Source organism: Euleptes europaea, chromosome 2, assembly GCF_029931775.1.
Source record: "Euleptes europaea isolate rEulEur1 chromosome 2, rEulEur1.hap1, whole genome shotgun sequence".
NCBI classification, from domain to species: domain Eukaryota; kingdom Metazoa; phylum Chordata; class Lepidosauria; order Squamata; family Sphaerodactylidae; genus Euleptes; species Euleptes europaea.
In genome coordinates, this window is record NC_079313.1 from 49,673,080 (window position 1) to 49,692,966 (window position 19,887).

Here is a 19,887-nt window from a genome sequence, read left to right on the forward strand (position 1 = left end):
TGTAACTGTTTAGAATTACAATGTTAGACTGCAGTATGTGCATAGGACTGCACTGTTACTCTTGCAATTATCTTGAAATCAGTCCACCTGAAAACCAACCCAATTCCAGTGGCCTATGTAGCTAAATCTAAACCCACAAAAAAATTAAAAGTAATTGAATATTCTCTCTTCATGATCAAATACAGAAAACGTAGAGTCAGAATTGATGGAGAAGGCTGTTCTTATCCATATACAAATACTTTAAATAATAACAAAAGGGCTTAGAGAAAATCACAAGCCAAATAAACAGCTTTTTGGATAAGTATTTTTCTTTTACAAGGCTGCCCTCAGGGCAAAGTTGGTCTTTATACAGAATTAGATGAAAAGGACAAATTTACAATTATAATGAACTGTCTGCTGCCAAACCCAGAGAGACAGCCTTGCTCAGGTTCTAAGCAGCCCTTTATTCCCCAGGAGTGATACTATATTTATTAATTTATTGCACATTGATTTTTTGTATTTATTTGATTCATAGCCCACCTTGTGCAAGAGACTTGGGGTAAGTAACAACATGTTAAAACATAAAATCCTTAAATATTAAAACTCACAGCATTGTGTTCTTTGTCCTGCCAACCAATGAGTTTTTGAAATTTTTCACCATAAGAGAGACAGATTAGAATCAAACATTTAGTGCACCTTTGGGGTTTGTGACAAGTTCCCCACTAAAACTGTAGAAGCACTTACCCCATGTTATGATCCTCATCATGTAGTATGTTTCCCTGCTCCTAAAAATATTCTTGCTTGATGTTGGCAGCGGTGGCAGAACAATATGGCAGCTTCACATCATAGGATGATGTTGTTCTTACATGTTACAGAGGAAGAGGGGAGAACGCAACTCAAGGATGCAATATGAACCAGCCTTTCTTCATGTACTGCTGCCTTCACTAGTTGCACAGCTGGTCACTGGAGGGGTGGCCTTTTGGTGCCATAACAGGCACACAGTTATGGAACACTCTACCTGTTCAAGTTCTTCTGGAATCTTTAGACATCAGATAAAGCCCATGCTGTTCATCTATGGTTTTAACACCTAAATCTTATATGAATTTTGATACTGATGTTCTACTGTATTTTACTGCTGGTTCCCTTTTATGTTACACGATTTTATAGTTTTGATCATATTTATATGCTGCCTTAACATATTTAACAGAACCATGAGACAAAAACCCTGAAATGAAATAATAAATATACCATTTTCAATAGCAGCCATTTTCAGGATGAACACATTTGTCCAAGTGAATATAATTTACCAAGATGTAATTTATAGGCAAACCACTATTAAGGAAAGAGCAAGAGTCCAGGAGCACCTTAAAGACTAACAAAATTTCTGGCAGGGTATGAGCTTTCATGAGCCACAGCTCACTTCTTCACTATAAAGGAAGCTGTTAATCTGGCCATTAACGCACTGCTGTTTTGTCTCTCACTTCTCCCTGGAATGAAGCGAATCCCCCTTGTCTCAACACATGGGTGCCTCCCTCCTGCGGGATCAACCCACTCCCTCGTGCTACATCACCAGGTCTTCCAATCCCTCTGGAAGGGTCCTGTTCCAAGCCTGGTGCCAGGGGAAGGAGGAGTGTGGAGTCGGCAGAGAGGTGGCCGTGGGGCCAGGGTGGTGGGCAGCAGAGGCTTCTCAGCACGAGGAATGGTTTGAGCTGGAGAAATGGGAGAGGGGGAGTTGTTGTCTATCTGCCTCCATTCAATCCATTTACTCCTCCATTTTGGGTGGTGCTGCTGCTCTTGTGTGCGAGAGGGGCAAGGCAGCTTAGTGCCCCCCCTCCTCCATGCATTCAATTTTTTAAACGCGAGATGTTAAAGTGTGCAATATTGCAGGGACAAACCTAAGCCATCCCAGCCATGCTTTCACTGCCTCTGTCATATATTCCACATTATAAGGAAAATTTTACTAATCAGAAATCCAAGGGTTCAGCAGTCTTCAAAATCTGAATGCTATAGATAATCCCCCCATGATGCTTAAATCCATTGTTAAGGTAACACTTTGTAAAAATGTAGGTTCTTCTCAGCCATTGGCTTTAGCAAATGTTCGGGGGAACTGTACACCACAGTTAAAGAGCACCTATCAGATTACACCTCTGAGCACTGCTTCTGTATCAGGTAACTTACCAAACAAAAAAAGGAATGCAACAGCTTAGACAGCAAATGGAAGTTTCCACTGGCAGCTAAAACGTTTGGATTTATCATGATAATCTCTCAAGACTCCATTGCCAAACTAGTATCATGCACATCAAATAGGCTGACAGGGAATTCATAGGCTTGAAAAGAAGTAATGCCAAGTATGATCAAGGACAACACTTCACACATTATAAAATCCTTATGCCCCCTACAAGGTCACCATAGGTGCTGTAGGTCAGACACAGGTGCACAAGGCCAATTCAGATTAGGGCAATGATATGCAGGAAAAGGGGGCTTCAGATCGGGACTGTGGGGACAGAGGTCTTAAATCTTCTTTCCTGCACCATGCTCCCAATCTGAAAGGACTCTGGGGAGCATCCATTTGCCCCACTGGGAAAACGTCTGTGTTCTGATAGCTATATGTATGTTTCTCAGGGAGGAAAATAATGGCTTCCAGGGGCCGTTGCAGGTAAAGAAAACAGCATGGGGGAAAGGCTTAAGCTACTCCCCCCACAGTCCTGATCCATATCAGCCCTGTACACAACTGGGAATGAAGCTGCAGGTTCATTGGCAACCATGTGGGGGACATGATGACTTTATAAGTATTAACAGGCCCTGATGCCCAGTCTAGACATCAGCACATGGCCAAGATGTGCCCTTGTGACATTACTTCATGCAGTATGCCACTTTCTCACCGTGTTACTTTATATCAGAATTATCAGATCACTTTGGGAGAGTCTAGAATCTGTCACTATGTAAAACCAGCATTGCAAGGAAGCATGACATGGGTAGGCAGGCAACTGACTTGTTGAATTTGTCATGTAATTTTAGAACTTTGATGTCCCTGGAGCAGCACTGCTATAATAGTTGTTGAGGAAATGTCAAAAGGGGTCCAAAGATTTCCAGATTAATAGGGAACCTTTTAAAAAGCATATTCTAACTTTTTTTTAACCTGCTCAATGAATTTGGGGTAAGTTCTAAAGAAATTGATAGAACAGAACTGGGCAAATTGTTCCTGTCCTACAATAGTTCTGCATAAAATAGGGAGCTCACTGCATTTCAGCCAGACAGCAGGCGAAAATAGAATTGAATAGCACACCAAGAGGAAAAGCAAAGCAAAAGTAACACTGGCTGTGTTAGAAGAGGTTGCAGGAAAATAAGGACCATTTGAAGGCCAAGAGAAAAGGCAAACTTCACAATAAGTTCCTCAAGTAACTGATCTTGTGGATATTGAATTGCAAATGTCTTTCATTTGTTATTTTCCTGCCAGTTCAACTGAACTCTACTTAAAATAACTGAAGCCAACAACAATCTGAGACTGCAAGGGTGGAGAGAAATTCCAAGAAGATCTTAGTTTAGTCAAAGATGAGCCCAGCTCTGTTTTAAAGGAATTCCTACTGAGAGCAAGATGGTGATGAAAGAACCCTACTGTATGTGTGGCAGGAATCTGTTACAGGGGAGGAATCAGACTGATAACACCATTGGCACAGAGAGGCTTCAACTGTGAAAAGTACAGAAACAGACATTTCACCTGACAGGATTTGGTAGGATTATTTCTCTGTTAGTTTGGGTTCCCTTCTTAAAAAATTAATTCTGGACATTGTTAAAAGGTAACCACTATAAAAACTTATAATTCTTCTCAGCAACAGTTTCAAAGTTTGGTTCATGGAGAGAGAATAAAAGCATGTGGAGAAGAAATGCAATGTGACAGGAGAAAATGTCCATGAGAGTCCAGATTTTCATTTGCTAAATTAAACTAAGACCCTGAAATGGCATGATTTTAAGGTATTTTTTCCTGTGGCAACACCAAGCATCAATCAATTTTATTAATGTTTTAGTCACAGACCTTAACAATATTTAGATTAAAACCATACAAGATATATAACCCACAACACCCAGAATTACATGAATAAAAATTTTAAAATGTTACAGTCACGTTTATACATATCATTACTGATTTAAACATTATAGTTCCCCTAAAATATTCTTGCTATGGCAACTTCGGAGCCTAATTTTCAACCAGTTTCTTCCTTAACTTAGACGCTAACATGATATTTTAAAAAAAGCCATGCTAAGCGTGATCTTAGAATTAACGTCTTCCATTAAAAATCTAACTCGGCCCTCACCTATATCTAATACATCTGGGATATGCTGGGTTAATTTAAAACGAATGGAGTCATAAAGTGGGCAACTGAACAAAATATGTGGGAGGTCCTCTTGAACCCGTGGAACAGGGACATAGCATTAGATTATGGGGAATTTTTAAATATCTGCCATTGGTATAAGCTGAAGGCATTGTTTGAAATCGGGCTGTTGTAAATGCTCTCCTTAACCCTGGGTCCAAAAGTTCCATTAAATAATTTGAAAAGAGCTTATTCAATTTGAATAAAGGATACCATGGGGAGAACTTGGACTTTTGTATTAGGCACATATCATAATAAATTTCTTTATCAGCGAAGGCAAATTATACAATTGTAGGATTGGTATAAGGACCTTATCCCAATGATTTTCCTTTGAGCAGTTCATCTTTTGCACTATGTCATTAATATAAAAGTCAAAGAGAAAAGGTTAGGGCTGTGCATATCACTGAACCTGAGCCGAAAATAAGCCGGAAAATTACCATTTCGGCTTATTTCTGGCTTTGGGTTTACCAGTAGCAAAAGACAGGGGAATAAGCCAAGCCGAATAGGTGATTCTTGGTAAAGCCGAATAGAGAATTGGCTTTTCGGGAATCGGCTTTCCCCCTGGCTTTTGTTGCAAGGAGAGCTATCTTCTTGCTTCCTGCTGCAGCCGACCTTGATTTTTTGCTAGGGAGGACAATCTAATATGGGGGTGGGAGGAGGGCCATGAATTCTCATTGGCCAGGTCAGGAAGAACAGTGTTCTTTGGCCAATCACAGAAGCTGGAATTATTTTCAAAATTTTCTGTACTTGGCCAAAGAAAAACCAGGCCATTCCTCAGAGGTTTGAGAGAGTTTGGTGGCTGCCTGATTCTCCCTCTGTGTTCCTGGGTTTTGGTGCCTCATCCTGACCTGCTGGATTACTTACCTGCTGCATGGATTGCATGGATTGCATTGGATTGCTTTGAATTGCATTGAATTCCTGCCTGCCTGCCTGCTGCCTGGAGGAGAAGACATCGAAGGGTTTGAGAATATCCTTGTTTTCCTTTTCAACTAGTGGCATTTGGGGCTTATTTTCTAAATTTTGCTGGGGGAGAGTTTGAAGGGCTGATTGAGGGAGGGTCCTGCTTCTTTCTCCTGTTTGCTTGCTTTAACACAGTTCAATTTGTTGGATTTTGGGCCTTTCAGTTTGCTAAAAGCAAGCAGATTTTTGTTCTGCTGTTGTTTGTGGGGGGTGCTTTCTTTGAGGGGCTGATTTGTTTCCCATTCCCAGTTCAACTGTTTGGATTCTGGCTGGACCTTCAGTTCTGAATTCTGCTTGAGGCCAGCAGCAGGCCTTGGCCTGTTGGTTGGTTAGTGGGGGTTTCCTAGTTTTTTGGGGGGGCACCGCTTTGTTGCTGTTGTAATTGGTCTCAGTTTGTTTAGAGAGAGGTTTTTCTAGTAGTTTGGTGTCGTCTAGTGTGCCACATCTGGGCTGGCAGCGGTGCCCCCAGACCTCCAGCTACCTGGCATCATGTGGTTGTATGTGGGTTTTGTGGGGCATGTGTTGGCAGAACATGCCTGGGTGCTGGTATCTGGCCTCCACCCAGCGCATAGTGTAGGTTTTGTATGGGATGGCAAAAGAGCCCCAACTTTTGATTTTGTTGTGGTGTGGTGTGTTTCACCACTTCACTATTTCTTCTCTATGGAGGAGGATGGGAGTGATCCCTTCCAGACCCCATAAAACCAGGCCCCCTGACCCAATCTTCACCTAACTTGGGGGTTCAAGCAAGGAGAGACCCTTGCAGCCACGCTGCAAATTTAGGGACTCTACCTGCAAAAATGCCCCCCAGGAGTAGCGAAAAGTCCTCATAGGCTGTAATGGACCAAATTTTTTCAGGAAGCCCAAAAAAAGCTGAATTCCCATATTTACCGGTATGGGAGCTCGGCTTATTTCAGGTTTCCAAAAAAAAAAATCAGGCCCAATAAACTTGAATTTACCAAAATAAAATTTTTGCACACCCCTAGAAAAGGTGCTAGCAGGCAGCCCTGTTTCACTGCTTTCGTTAGGGGAATTGGTTCTGCTAGACTTCCAGTGCCTTCCACTTTAACTTTAGCTGTGAGATCCATATGCAATTCCCTTATTTTTTAAAATTATTTTACAAATATTTGGGATGTTTCCTATTGAGATCACAATGTCATTGCATGCTACCTGCCTATGGGAAATTTCCAGCCACACAGATGGTTCAAGTCTAGGCCCTCAGATTGTTTTGTACCGCACTTTCAAAACATGTAGGCAATTTCAGCAAGCAAGAAAAGATTTATTAGGCAAATAAAGGCCTAACGTCAACTTCTGAGCATGAACCAACAGTGGTGACAAAGTAGACACACTCAGTGCTTATTTGGGAGGAGGGGGAGGTTCCAGTACCCATATAGAAATGTCACTGATTTCCATCAATTCCCCCCTCAGGACTTGGGAGGGCCCTCAAAAAGGTGTCGGTACTCCATAGTAGTGAGTAGTGCTACCCAACAGCCCTGTATACGCTCATAATATATCTTGATTATACTTACAAACTTAGCAAGAATTTTAGAGCAAGGAGGCTTGACTTGCAATGCGAGCAAAAACTAAAAGAGCTAAGGCTTCTTTGTAATTTTGAGCCCATTATTTTGTATCTTGGCAACATCACTAACATGCATCTCCTTGAGGGGCTAAAGCATGGTCCTGTAAGTGGAACTTCTGCGCACCACCAGACTGACCTAAGGAACTACAATGAACAGGTTGTCTAGCTGATAGTACTAAAAACATTGGACTTTTGTATGGGCTACAGAACTTAGTATACCTCACACACTATCCTAATGACCAGCCATAGTTCCTCATGTTGTAATAAAGCCTTATCCTCCCAGTTTTGACAGGTAAGCAAATTTATTTAAAAATGCTATACAGTAAGAGAACACAGTGATAAAATCCTATAATGGAAAAGGCATATTTTATATTTTAATCAGCTTTGATAATTCCATATATTGTTCTATGTGAGCTATCATGAACTATAGACATAGTAAAATATGAGTGAGAGCATTTTGGACCATTTATTCCTGCCAGCTATAATGTTCAGCTTTCCATTTTTAATGACTACCAGAGATCAAACACCGCTTTCTACTCTACTTAGAAAGCTTGAATCTGTGTTGTAGTCAGAAGAGGATAAGAACCAGCACACCAATTTTGCTCAGAGAGCCCTCACCCCGAGAATCATTCTCCATCATTAATTTATGTTTTTAACATAAGCCCATCCAACATACCCAGGAGGTCTGTTTTTTCCTACTGTCATTCATCAGAGAATCTTGTTGCACCACTTAATTCTTTCTAAAGTAAAGGAGAGTTGTGCTATAAATAAGGAAAAATCAGGAGCAACACAATTTGACATGAGCTATGTCACACTTGCTAGGAAATTAAGCTTTCCTTTTTTAAACTGAGTGATCTAAGGAGACCTTCATGTATTTGTCGAAAATAGTACCATGCTTTAGCAAACTGGGTTTCTGCTCAGTTTCTGAAGCTCAAAAATTGGTTCTCTGAAACAGGAGTGGTCTAAAATACAGTGCCAGTTATACTGTCTAGCACAGTGGTTCCCAACCTTTTTCGAGTTGCGACCCCCTTTTACAATTGCCAAGTAACCTGTGACCCCCGCCACATTTGCATAAAGCCATAAAATGATATTTTCAATAGGATAAAGAAAACACATTAAAAATAGATTTTTCAGAATATAATTCCAATGTAATATTTAATTAACTAATTTCATTAAATAAGTAATTAATATTAATGCGATGGTTGTGCTTGCATCTGGGTAACCAGCTTCAAAATTCGTGGCTGAGTGTTTTGTCTCTAAGTGACGTTTGAGTTTTGAAGGTTTCATAGATTCAGCTCTGAGAACAACATTGCACAAAACGCATTGTGGCTTCTCTATGCCATTGCTGATCAAGGTGGTAAAGTCAAATTTTAGTTAGTCTTCTGAATATTTTCGTTTTTTCTCAAATTTTTCAGGCCACCCAAAAGAAAGGCACACCGGAAGGCCAGAATAGCAACCACTCTGCAGTCTCCTTTCAGTCTCCCTCCCCATTATCGCCTGTTTTGTTTTCTTCAACCTCCCGGCCTTGTTGTTTCTCCCCCCCCTCCGGGAAGGGGAGGCAAAGCAAGGTCGCTGCCGCAGGAGATCCTAAGAACATAAGAAAAGGCCTGGCTGGATCAGTCCAAGGCCCATCAAGTCCAGCCGTCTGTTCACATAGGGGCCAAACCAGGTGCCTCTAGGAAGCCCTCCAAACAAGACTCTATCCTCCCAGGAGCCGGGGAAGGAAAGCAGGAGGAGGAGGAGGAGGAAGGGGGGAAGAAGAGAAGTCGTCTCCCATCCCCACCTCCTCCTTCCTGCGATCCCAGCGGCAGGAAGGGAAGGGGCAGACCGGGGAAGGAAGAGGAGGGCGGGGAAGGAACTGCCTGCTTGGCTGTGTGGAAGAGGAGGAGGGGCCGCTGCCGGGCTGCCGAGGCTGAGCTGAATAGCGGTGGAGGCGCTGGGACCTTGAACCGGGGAAGGAGAGGCGGCGGAGGAGGAGGAGGGGAGCCGGGAGGCGAGCGGGAGGCCGGCGCCCCCCCCACCCTCAGGAGGTCGCACCCAGCTGCTGGAAGGCGGGCAGGAAGGAAAAGCAACCAGCGACAACCCCCCAGAAAACACTTCGCGACCCCCTTGGGGGTCGCAACCCACAGGTTGGGAACCACTGGTCTAGCACAAACTAAGTTTGGCCATTTCATGATCTCATAACTCATCAACTTTCCTTTGTGCTCTCATCATTTCCACCACCACCATCTCACTAAGGTGTAAATAATTATACATAAGCAACAGCACAAATTCAAAATTATTTTAGATGGGAAATGATGAAAGGACAGAATGCATGCACATGCAGAAAAATGTGTATGTTGCAGCAAAATGACATGAATTAAAGAATGCTGGTCTAGACATAGCCTAAACTAGCACTTAAGCTTAGGAAACCAGCTATTATGAAATGTGAATGTTTTGATCCCTTTGTGGGTAGTGTTTTGTTTTGTTTTAGTTTCCTGAAAAGTTGCCACTTTTCCATTCTGTTTTCTTTTTCAGTGAAACTTGAAAGCTTGCATGTTTCTGTATCAGATTTGTAAACAGCTGGTTGTCTATGCACCAAGGGCCAATTGCCTCCAGGAAACCAGGCACAATACTTTGCAAATGTCACCTCTTGTCTTCTTTCAGGCTATCATTCACCACAAATGACTCACATAGGTGGGAACGGAGAAAATTTGAACAGGCTTGCAACTCCTTGCAAGACTGTCCTACATTTCAACTACTTGGTGTCTCCTGCCTTTTATTTATATATTTTAAAATGTATATCCTGAACTCCCCAAAATCCAAAATCTACCTATGGTAACTTTCGATGATAGTAGCCCATATCTGCTGCACTTTGCAAAACCTACAGTAATTTGAATCCACAATCTTCTTTCATTAACAAATTTCTATCTCAGATGAGGTTCAGAGCTACTTCAAAATGCACATTTGTTGTTGTTTTAGATTTGATTAGAAAAGCATTTGCATTTGAGAGCATCAGAATGTCTACAGGAAAATAATAATGAAGAGGGTTGCTGATTCTGAAAATAACAGCTGCTGTAGGGCTTGACCTATGATAGCTTCCATAGAGGATGTTATCTCCTAAAACAGAGATAACTGAAGATCCATATCCAAGCTCATCTTTATCATGAATTCCAGTGAATACAAATCCTTGCTTTATTTGCAAACAAAGTAGTTAATTAATGTTTCAGCAGCTGGTTGCAACTAGTCTGTGATCTAGCATTTTAACATAAATTACTCTTTTTTAAAAATAATTTTATTCCACTGGGATAAAGTAAACTGCTCGGGCAGCCCATTCCTGAAGCGGGTGAAATCCATGGTGGGCAGAAGCAGCACAACTGTGCCACTTCCTCAGAGGCTTCCTGGCCACTGAATATAAAATAAAAGTGGTTACAAAAATAAAAAAGGGAAAATGCCCCCATAGCAGACAGCGAGGCTATGCCACCAAAAGAGGTGGTGTAGCAACACCACTGCTCGAGGGGGCATTCCCAGGGCAAAAGTAGTTAGGAAGCTGACTAACGTCAGCTCTGCCCCTTGGAATGCCCTGGGAACTCCCCTGCACACTGGCACAGGCTCCCACTTGTAGGATTTTGCTGCTGGCATAGTAGCGCTGGCAGTGGAGTCCCGTGCAGCGGCATGGCTTACCGGCATGAATGCCCCCCATGCCAGCATTAGTGCCCTTTATCCCAGGATAAACGGGCACTTACATCAGTGCGGGGTCACGCCAGCTCCTAAGTCAATTTGGCTCCCCTCCCCCTTCAGGACTGCAGCCTTAGATGTTTTGGATAACAGCCCACACAATAAAAGAGCTGTGAACCATAATACAGCAAGCTAACTTTATACCGGTTCCATTTCCACACAGATCTACTTATTCTCCTATGCCATCTTTCTTTGATTGTCCTTTAATTAAGGCTGCCCGATTTATAAAGACAAACATTTAAAATGACATAGTTTATATGATTTTGCATTCTGGCTCATAGTCCATAGGCTTATTTTAACAAGTACATAAACATCTTTTCCTTTTTAATGTTAAAAATCACATTAGAACGTTGTATAACTTACAATGAACAAACCAAAGAATAAATTACATCAGAGAATCAAAGCGAGACACACAGAGGGTAGATGGTTCACAGTAGATGCAGGTAAAAGCAGTCATGTTTTAAAAAAAGGGAACAGTAAAGACAAAAATCCCCAAAGCCTCACAAGGCTAAATTTCTTCCCTCTACTTTGAACAGACTACACAGATTTTTGTTGACTAATTGAGATCAATCCCAGTTGTAAATTGCCTAGCAATCCTTCTGCATTAATTAAGCTACCAGAGGGAGCTTTTTATCAATTAACACTTGTTATAAATTATTAGTAATTATATGGACTTTGTGTATATGTGTCTGCCTACAAGGTTGGGAGGGGCTGAGTCTCCATGACAGAGCAAATGCTTTGGATGCAGAAGGACCCACAGCTAGCCAGCCCACTGAAAGGGTCTCATAGAGCAGGTCCTGTTAAAGACCATTCTCTGCATGAATCCCTAGAGAGCTGCTGAGAGTCAGGAGACAACACTGAGCTAGATGGGCTTATTCAATAGCAGGTAGCTGCATGACCAAACCATGCCCGTCCTTGGTAGCTCTCAATTCACTTACTATTCTAGTTGTGTTGCTTAAGAAAAGCTTCCTGCATGCACTTACCTACCACCTAATACCAAGAAAGAACATTGTTCTGCAGCTGCTAGCTGTCAAGGAGTCCACGTGTTACACTTGCCCTGTTTATAAGACATAAATGGAAGAAATGTCAATTAGACCAACAGAATGAAATTTTATCAACTGTTACCAAGCAGGATTTCTTGGCGATGGAGGTCCCTAATTTTTCTATGAATAACAAACATCTTAAAGGAAATTAGGTAAAAGTTGATAATGTATTCAAACATTAAAGCTACCTATTGCAGTGTGTAGTTCACTCTGTGATAATTTTAATTGCTTTAATTGAGATGCACAAGTCTGATTAATGTTTAATTCCTTTATATATATTTTTCGAAAAGGGAGAAAGTCAAGTAGTTTGACATTTCTTCAATTATGTTAGATCTTTCTAGACTTCAAAGGAATGTGACATGAGACAGCTAGATACTGGATGAACTGATTAAAGAATAAAGACTCCTCATTATAATCTAAAAGTACAAAATTGGTTTGTGTAGCCTTTGGAAGTTAAAATTAAGAGCTGTTGAGATAAACCTTGAGCTACACTAATTAATCCAATTTATAGTCGGTCTTGCTTACCTGGTCGAGATTTGTAATGTAAAATGATCTACTGAGTTCAATTGAACATTTGTAATCCATGCTATGCTCAACTGATTACAGTTCCCATTTGCTTTTGCAAAATAATTGTTTGGAGAAGGACCTTGTGAATGTGGGTCAGCATCAATACGATACCCATCTTTGGCATTGTTGAATTGTATCCCTTAACAGGTGCATCTTGTTCTGGACCCACAAAACAAGTAGAAACAGGACTGAGATGAGGAAGAGAATGAGTGCTGGCAGGATCTGGCATGGTGCAGTTATGAGCTTTCAATACAATCTAGTGGAGGTGGACATGATTAAATAACTAATGAAAATCCAATCTGAACACATCCTGTTTGTTGGAGCACGAGCTGCTAATCCAAATGAAATTTCCTCTGATTTAGGCACTTGAAGAAGTTCTGGCTATTTGTCTAGTAGTGGTGTACTGTACTTTCAGTTTCCATCTTCCCATGCTGTTTTAAAGTGGTAGCTGTCCTGAGTGGAGATGCATTGTGGAAAAGGAATGGAGAGAATGAGAGAGTTACTCATTGGATTCATAGGTAACAGGGTGTGTGTCAGGCTGCTATCTCGGTTTCGTTATTGCCTCTGTCTCTGCGTTGTACTGTCTGGCCCTCAAGGTCGCATACCTAGGCCTGGGAACTCAGCTCCTGGGAAACTGTATTCAGCCTATGCTTGTAATCTCCCGCCTTTTCTGCCTTATATTATCTCCCAGCTAGTGAGTCTCTCATAGCTGTCATTTTATTCGTTTGCACTGTATGCCTATTTGACCAGTAAAAGCCATCTGTTTGGACTCTATATGACTTTGTGGTGATTTCTGGTTCTGTGGGCCAAGGGCTGACATTATGACAGCTATCTCTTCACCATTCTACTAGCCAGGCTGGAGCCCAGGGGGGTTCGCCTGCCACTTGGATGGGAGCTGTGCAGCTCTCCAGGTGATCTACTACCCTGGAGCCCTTCTCTGAGGATCCTACTCTGTTACAAGACTTAATCGCTGAACTTTTCCGGACTACCCGAGAGGTTTGCCGCTTGAGGGGACTGGTACAGGAACAGTGGCAATCTCTTAAAGGAACTCTCTGGATGTTGACGTTGGAGGATACTGATACTCGTTTAGATCTTCAAGACTTGGATCAATTACTGGACGATGCCCGGTTGGCAACTGAGGATTTACAAATATTAACTGGACTTTTGGATAATCTTATTTCTCGAGAAACTCTTTCTACCATGGCGGGAGCCCCGCCGGAGGGTTTTTCCCTGATCCCGGACGCAGCCAGCTGTCAGGCTGAGGCCAAGCGAGTCGCTATTAGCACCGCTCTTCTCCTTGTGGAATGTACAAAGGACACCCCGGTAGCCACCTTGGCTCAAGTTTTGACCTCGACTTTTGGAGCCGAGGCACCCGCACTGGCGGTTCGAGTACAACCTCTGCTGGGCGGGGAACCCGACCCCATACTCTCACTCCTGGAGACAGAACTTTTGCCGCGCATTACGGCAGAGGCTGCCCTAAGACTTGAGAACGCCAAAGTTCTTGCGGATCAGCAAGCCGCCGAAGCGGCTAAGGTCGCAAGAGAGAGAGAAGCTGCGGAAGCAGCCAGGGCGGCTGCAGCAAGGATTAGGGATCGGGCGAACGTGGACACGCGCCCCAAGGACAATGTGCAAGGGCTATCAGGTCTGTCTTTTTCCCCGGCGTTTGTCCCGTCGCGCGCGACCCAACGCGCACGCCGTTTGGCTGACCGACGTCGAGACTCAGGAGAGTCTGAAGACGAGGATCTATATGGGGATAGCTCTCAATGGGCCACAAGCTTCCGGACCAGTAAACCTCATCTTACTGGTGGCCCAAGTGAGGAGGTTCATCTCTTACGAGCCCAGAATCGGGAGCTCTCCGACCGTGTTGATCAACTCCAGGAACTAATGGAACGTATGCTTCAGGAGAACAGGCAATTACAACAAACCCTGATAGCTCAGAGACAGCCCGTTCCGATACTGGGTCAGGGGGTACCCGTACAGCCACCCCAACCACCCGCTAATGTGCCTGCTCCACCCTTGCCTCCTGGAGCTCCTGTTGTTCCTCCGCCCGGACCACCCGTGCAACCGGGCCAACCTGCGCCCGGCCCTTGGAAGCAACTCAAATTGAGGACTACGTACGACGGATCTCTCGAGACTTTGCCTTGTTTCTTGCATCAAGTGGACAGTTATATGCGAGAACAAGGACAACTTTTCCCCACGGAAGATAGCCGGGTGCGTTACCTAGCTTCCCTTCTGACAGGTAAAGCGGCTGACTGGATGGTCCTCCAGTTTGACACCCGCTCTCGTGCTATTCGTTCCCTCAACAACTTCATGACTGCCCTGAGAAGGAGGTTTGAGGACCCCTTCCTGGGGGAAAGAGCCAAAACGGAACTCTTACAATTAAAACAAGGCTCTGCTACAGTTCGATAATTTGCCGATGAATTTCAACGACTGGCAAGTAAAATTGTAGGTTGGCCCGAGACCACCCTGATCCATCATTTCAGGGAAGCCTTGCATCCTGACATTCTGAACTGGTCTTACATGCGGGGCGATCCCGATACCCTCGAAGACTGGATCCTATTAGCCGAGGAAGTGGAAAGCCGCCGACGCTTTATTTCTCTCGTCCGTCAAAAGCACAAGGAAAAAGGCACCCAAAAGCCTCAACCCAAGGCACCACTGCTCGTCCCACGAAATCCCCCACGTCCGCCCCAGGAACGTGAAGCCCGATTTCAGAGGGGTGCCTGTCTTACTTGCGGAGAAATGGGCCACTTTTGCAGCCGTTTGCCCGCGCCGCCAGGAATTATTTCGTCCCAGCACGACAACCCGCGCCCGAGGTCGTCCACCACGCAGAGGCACCGCGGCCACCCGCAGCGCAGCTCCGGGAAGACCCACACCCTCTGCACTCCATGCCGGGGACCCAGCCTCCCTGCCTACTACCAACGACCCCGCCGGGTCTCGGATTACAAGTGCCCCATTGGGGGACAACTTTCCCTCTTCGGATGAGGAAAATCCTTGGATTTCTCCAGCCTTAAACCTGGAATCTCCCCTCGACTTGTCAAAAAACGGCTCCGGTCTGTGGTGAATGGAGCGTCTCCACAGACCTCTCAGGATCTTCCTATCAAACCGAATGCTCCTACCAAAATCAAAGAAGTGGACTCCACCGTCTACGTGGATGCAGTTTTACAACACCTTAACGGTGGCCCACAACTCCCCGTCAAAGCACTAATTGACTCCGGTTGCTGTCGCACTCTCATAAGCGAAGCCACTTTTGCTGCACTCAGAGCCGACTCTGAGGCTTTACCCGCCCCCGTCCAATTTGCCCAAATGGACGGAAGCCATTTCCAGGGGGGTCCAGTTGATCACCGCACCATAGGGGTGGCAATGGGAATTGGTTCCCACTGGGAACAAATAGACTTCACTATAGCCCCTATCCGATTTGAAGTGGTCTTGGGAATTAACTGGATTAAAGGACATAGTCCCAGTATTGATTGGGAAACAAACACTATCTCCTTCGCTAGTCCCACCTGCGACCAGCATCGGCAGAACTTTGCTCTGCTATATCCGCCCGTTCCAGCATTAACCTCTACTGCCCCAGCACCACCGGTTCTACCTGCTGTATACCGGGACTTTGAAGATGTCTTCGACCTTAGGGAATGTGATGCCTTACCCCCCCACCGGGCCTCAGACTGTGCGATTGAAGTGGTAAAGGACTGCACATTAACCAAGAGTAAGATTTACCCTATGAGCGCTTCCGAGCGCACTGTCCTCCGGGACTTTTTGGACAAAAACCTCGCCAGAGGGTTCATTCGCCCTTCGAATGCCCCAAACTCGGCCCCCGCGTTTTTCGTCCGGAAAAAAGAGGGCGACCTTCGCCTGTGCATTGACTTCAGAAAGCTCAATGCGGTTACCCAGACCAACGCCTATCCTATCCCATTAATATCGGATATTTTGGGACAATTACAGGAAGGCCGTGTGTTCTCTAAATTAGACTTGGTGGAAGCTTACTACCGAGTCCGTATCCGCGAAGGGGATGAGCACCTCACTGCCTTCTCTAGCTGTTTCGGAATGTATGAATTCCTTGTGATGCCGTTCGGATTAAAAGGGGCCCCGGGGGTCTTCATGCAACTCATCAATGAAATCCTACATGACCTTCTATATCGTGGGGTGGTGGTCTATTTAGATGACATTCTCATTTATTCGAAAACTATGAACGAGCATGTGGCTCTGGTCCGGGAAGTTCTGCAACGCCTGCGTGACCATCAACTTTTCGCAAAACTAGCTAAGTGCGAATTTCATCAAAGCAAACTCACGTTTTTGGGATACATCATCTCCCACCAAGGTCTTCGCATGGACCCCTCCAAAGTCCAAGCCGTCCTCGATTGGACTCCCCCCACCAACCGTAAGCAAGTACAACAATTTCTGGGATTTGCAAACTTCTATCGGGGATTCATCCCTAACTTCGCCCAGGTGGCTCTACCCATTACGGACCTACTGAAAACTAAGGGAAAAGTAAGCTCGGCTGCCTTGCCCTCCGCAAAAATCCTATGGACTGAGCAATGCCAAGCCGCTTTTCTGGCCCTCAAACGCCTCTTCACTTCGGAGCCGGTGCTACGGCATCCAGACCCAAATCAAATGTTCATTGTGCAAGTCGATGCTTCCGATGTAGCCATGGGAGGGGCTCTCCTCCAGCAAGGACCGGATGGTCTTCTTCACCCTTGCGCTTACTTTTCAAAAAAAATTGCGCACGCTCAATTAAACTGGCCCATCTGGGAAAAAGAGGCCTCAGCAGTTCATCATGCACTGACTCTATGGCGACAATTCTTGGAAGGGTCTAAAGTCCCCTTTGAGGTTTGGACCGATCACAAAAATCTAGCTGCCCTCACGGGGTCCCATAAGCTATCGGCGAAACAATAACGGTGGGCGGGGTTCTTTGCTCAGTTCCGTTTCACCCTGAAGCACGTCCCTGGGAAGCAGAACGTTCTCGCGGATGCCCTCTCCCGTTTACCACAATATCCGGTAAAACTCGAGAGACCCACCAACTCTCTGTTCACCCCTATGCAACGTGGGGCCCTACCTATGCTGGCTGTGCAAACTCGATCCCAGCATCAGCACGCCTTACCCAACTTACAAGTTCCGCCAGCCCAACCGGCTGCCCAGCCGCCACCGCAACAGACCGGCGTTCCCGCCCTTCCTACCCCTCCGGCCGCCCAGCCGCCTGCAGTCTGCGCGCCGCCGCACGTAAGCACTAGCCCCATAACTGTTTCTAAGATCTCCATGGCCGACGGGGGGGCCCCCTCCAAAATCCCCATCTCCGAGTCCTTTTTAAATGTCCTTCGGGACCAGTGCCTTTTAGAACGCTCCGCTCATACCCTACCTCCTGGTGTTTTGGAACAGGGAGGGTCCTGGTACAAGGACTCGAAATTGTATGTACCCAAAGCTCTCCGGAAGGACGTTTTACATTTAGCTCATGGAGCCAAAACAGCTGGGCACTTTGGGTTTCTGAAAACCCTTCACTTATTGCGCAGACAGTTCTGGTGGGGGGGAATGCGTTCCGACATTGACTCCTTCATCCGCAGCTGTCCCGTTTGTGCCGCTGCGAAACGATCGCAGGGCAAACCCCCGGGACTGCTACAACCTCTTGAAACGCCCAGCAAACCTTGGGAAGTGATTGCTATGGACTTTATGACTGATCTCCCTCTCAGTGGGGGTGAAACTGTGTTGTGGGTTGTTACTGATTTGTTTTCTAAACAAATACATTTGATTCCATGCGCAGGGATCCCCTCTGCTCAGAAACTGGCCCGCCTCTTCGTGACGCATATCTTTCGTTTACATTCGTTTCCGCGTAAGATAATTTGTGACCGCGGAAGTGGTTTCGTTTCTAAGTTTTGGAAAGCTTTCCTCAAGTTGGTGGGAGTGGAACAAGGGTTGTCTAGTGCATACCATCCTCAAACTGATGGTCAAACTGAACGTGTCAATGCTGTACTTGAATGTTATTTACGCTGTTATGTTAACTACCACCAGGATGACTGGGTGGAACTGTTACCTTTAGCAGAATATGCCTACAATAATGCCATGCATCAATCCACAGGTTTTAGCCCATTTTTTGCTGTGTATGGACAAGATTTCAGTCCTATTGCTCCTGCAGATGATGTAGAGGGGGAGGGGAACCCCGACATTGCCTCCTGGGCACACGCCCTCCGTACCACTTGGCCCTGGCTCGTTAGCAACCTCGACCGGGCCAAGCGTAAATACAAAGCGCAAGCTGACAAACATCGCTCCCCCGGGGGTGATCTGCAAGTGGGTGCTTTGGTTTACCTTTCCACCAAAAATCTCCGTTCCACCCGTCCGTGCCATAAGCTCAGTGCTAAATTCATTGGCCCTTTCCCCATCACCCGGGTCATAAACCCTGTCACGGTGGAACTGGCTCTCCCCAAATCCTTGAGGCGTGTGCATCCTGTTTTCCACATTAGCCTCCTCAAACCCCATGTTGCTTCTCCACAGTGGCATCCGGATCCACCTCCTGCGCAACCCATCATGGTGGGGGGGGAGGAACACTTCGAAGTCTCCAAGATCCTTGACTCCCGTGTTCACCATGGCAACTTGCAGTATTTAGTCCGTTGGAAACATTTCCCCCCTGCCTATGACGAATGGGTGCGCGCACGGGATGTCTCCGCCCCCGACCTCGTCAACGCCTTTCACATTGCTTACCCGGATAAGCCAGCCCCCTTGCGAACTGGGAGGGGGCCTTGAGGGGAGCAGAATGTCAGGCTGCTATCTCGGTTTCGTTATTGCCTCTGTCTCTGCGTTGTACTGTCTGGCCCTCAAGGTCGCATACCTAGGCCTGGGAACTCAGCTCCTGGGAAACTGTATTCAGCCTATGCTTGTAATCTCCCGCCTTTTCTGCCTTATATTATCTCCCAGCTAGTGAGTCTCTCATAGCTGTCATTTTATTCGTTTGCACTGTATGCCTATTTGACCAGTAAAAGCCATCTGTTTGGACTCTATATGACTTTGTGGTGATTTCTGGTTCTGTGGGCCAAGGGCTGACAGTGTGGCGGATAAGGGGTGAACCAGCAGCAAGAGCTGACAGGCAAAGAGTTGGCGGAGCCAGAGAGCTGACACTCTGAGCTGAGAGAGACAGAGAAAGGATTCGAAGTTTGGGACCCAGCCTGACAGGAGGGCTGTGATAGGATTCGAAGCTTGGGAACCAGCCAGAGAGGGCTGTGTGAGATTCAGAGCTGGGTGAGGAGATGAAGAAGAAGCCAGACTAGACTCTGTGAACCTGAGGGGGGTTCAGTGAAAGCCAAAGCTATTGACACACACAACCTGTGGGAGTGACAGGAGTGAGGATTGGGTTAGAGAGGGCCCATTCTCAAGTCACAAGGGGAATTAGTCTCTGAGGTGGAGTTATTCCAGTAGCCGGAAGGTGTGGAGGATTACAACCACTAAGGTGGGGAGAGCTAGGCTGGGAACAGAGTGAGAGTCTGAAGCTGAATGACAGACTGAGGGTCTGAACGTCTGGATAATAGTTCTGTGAGGTAGAACTAAGCTTGAGAACTGAGGACTGAAAGTAACTTGAGTAAAGGGAACATCTAAGCTATTTCTCTGAAGTAATCTTGCTTGCATCAATCTAACTCTGAGTTTTCCCTCCAAAATATTCTGCCTTTTTCTTGAAAACCAATCTCTGTGAGTTCTC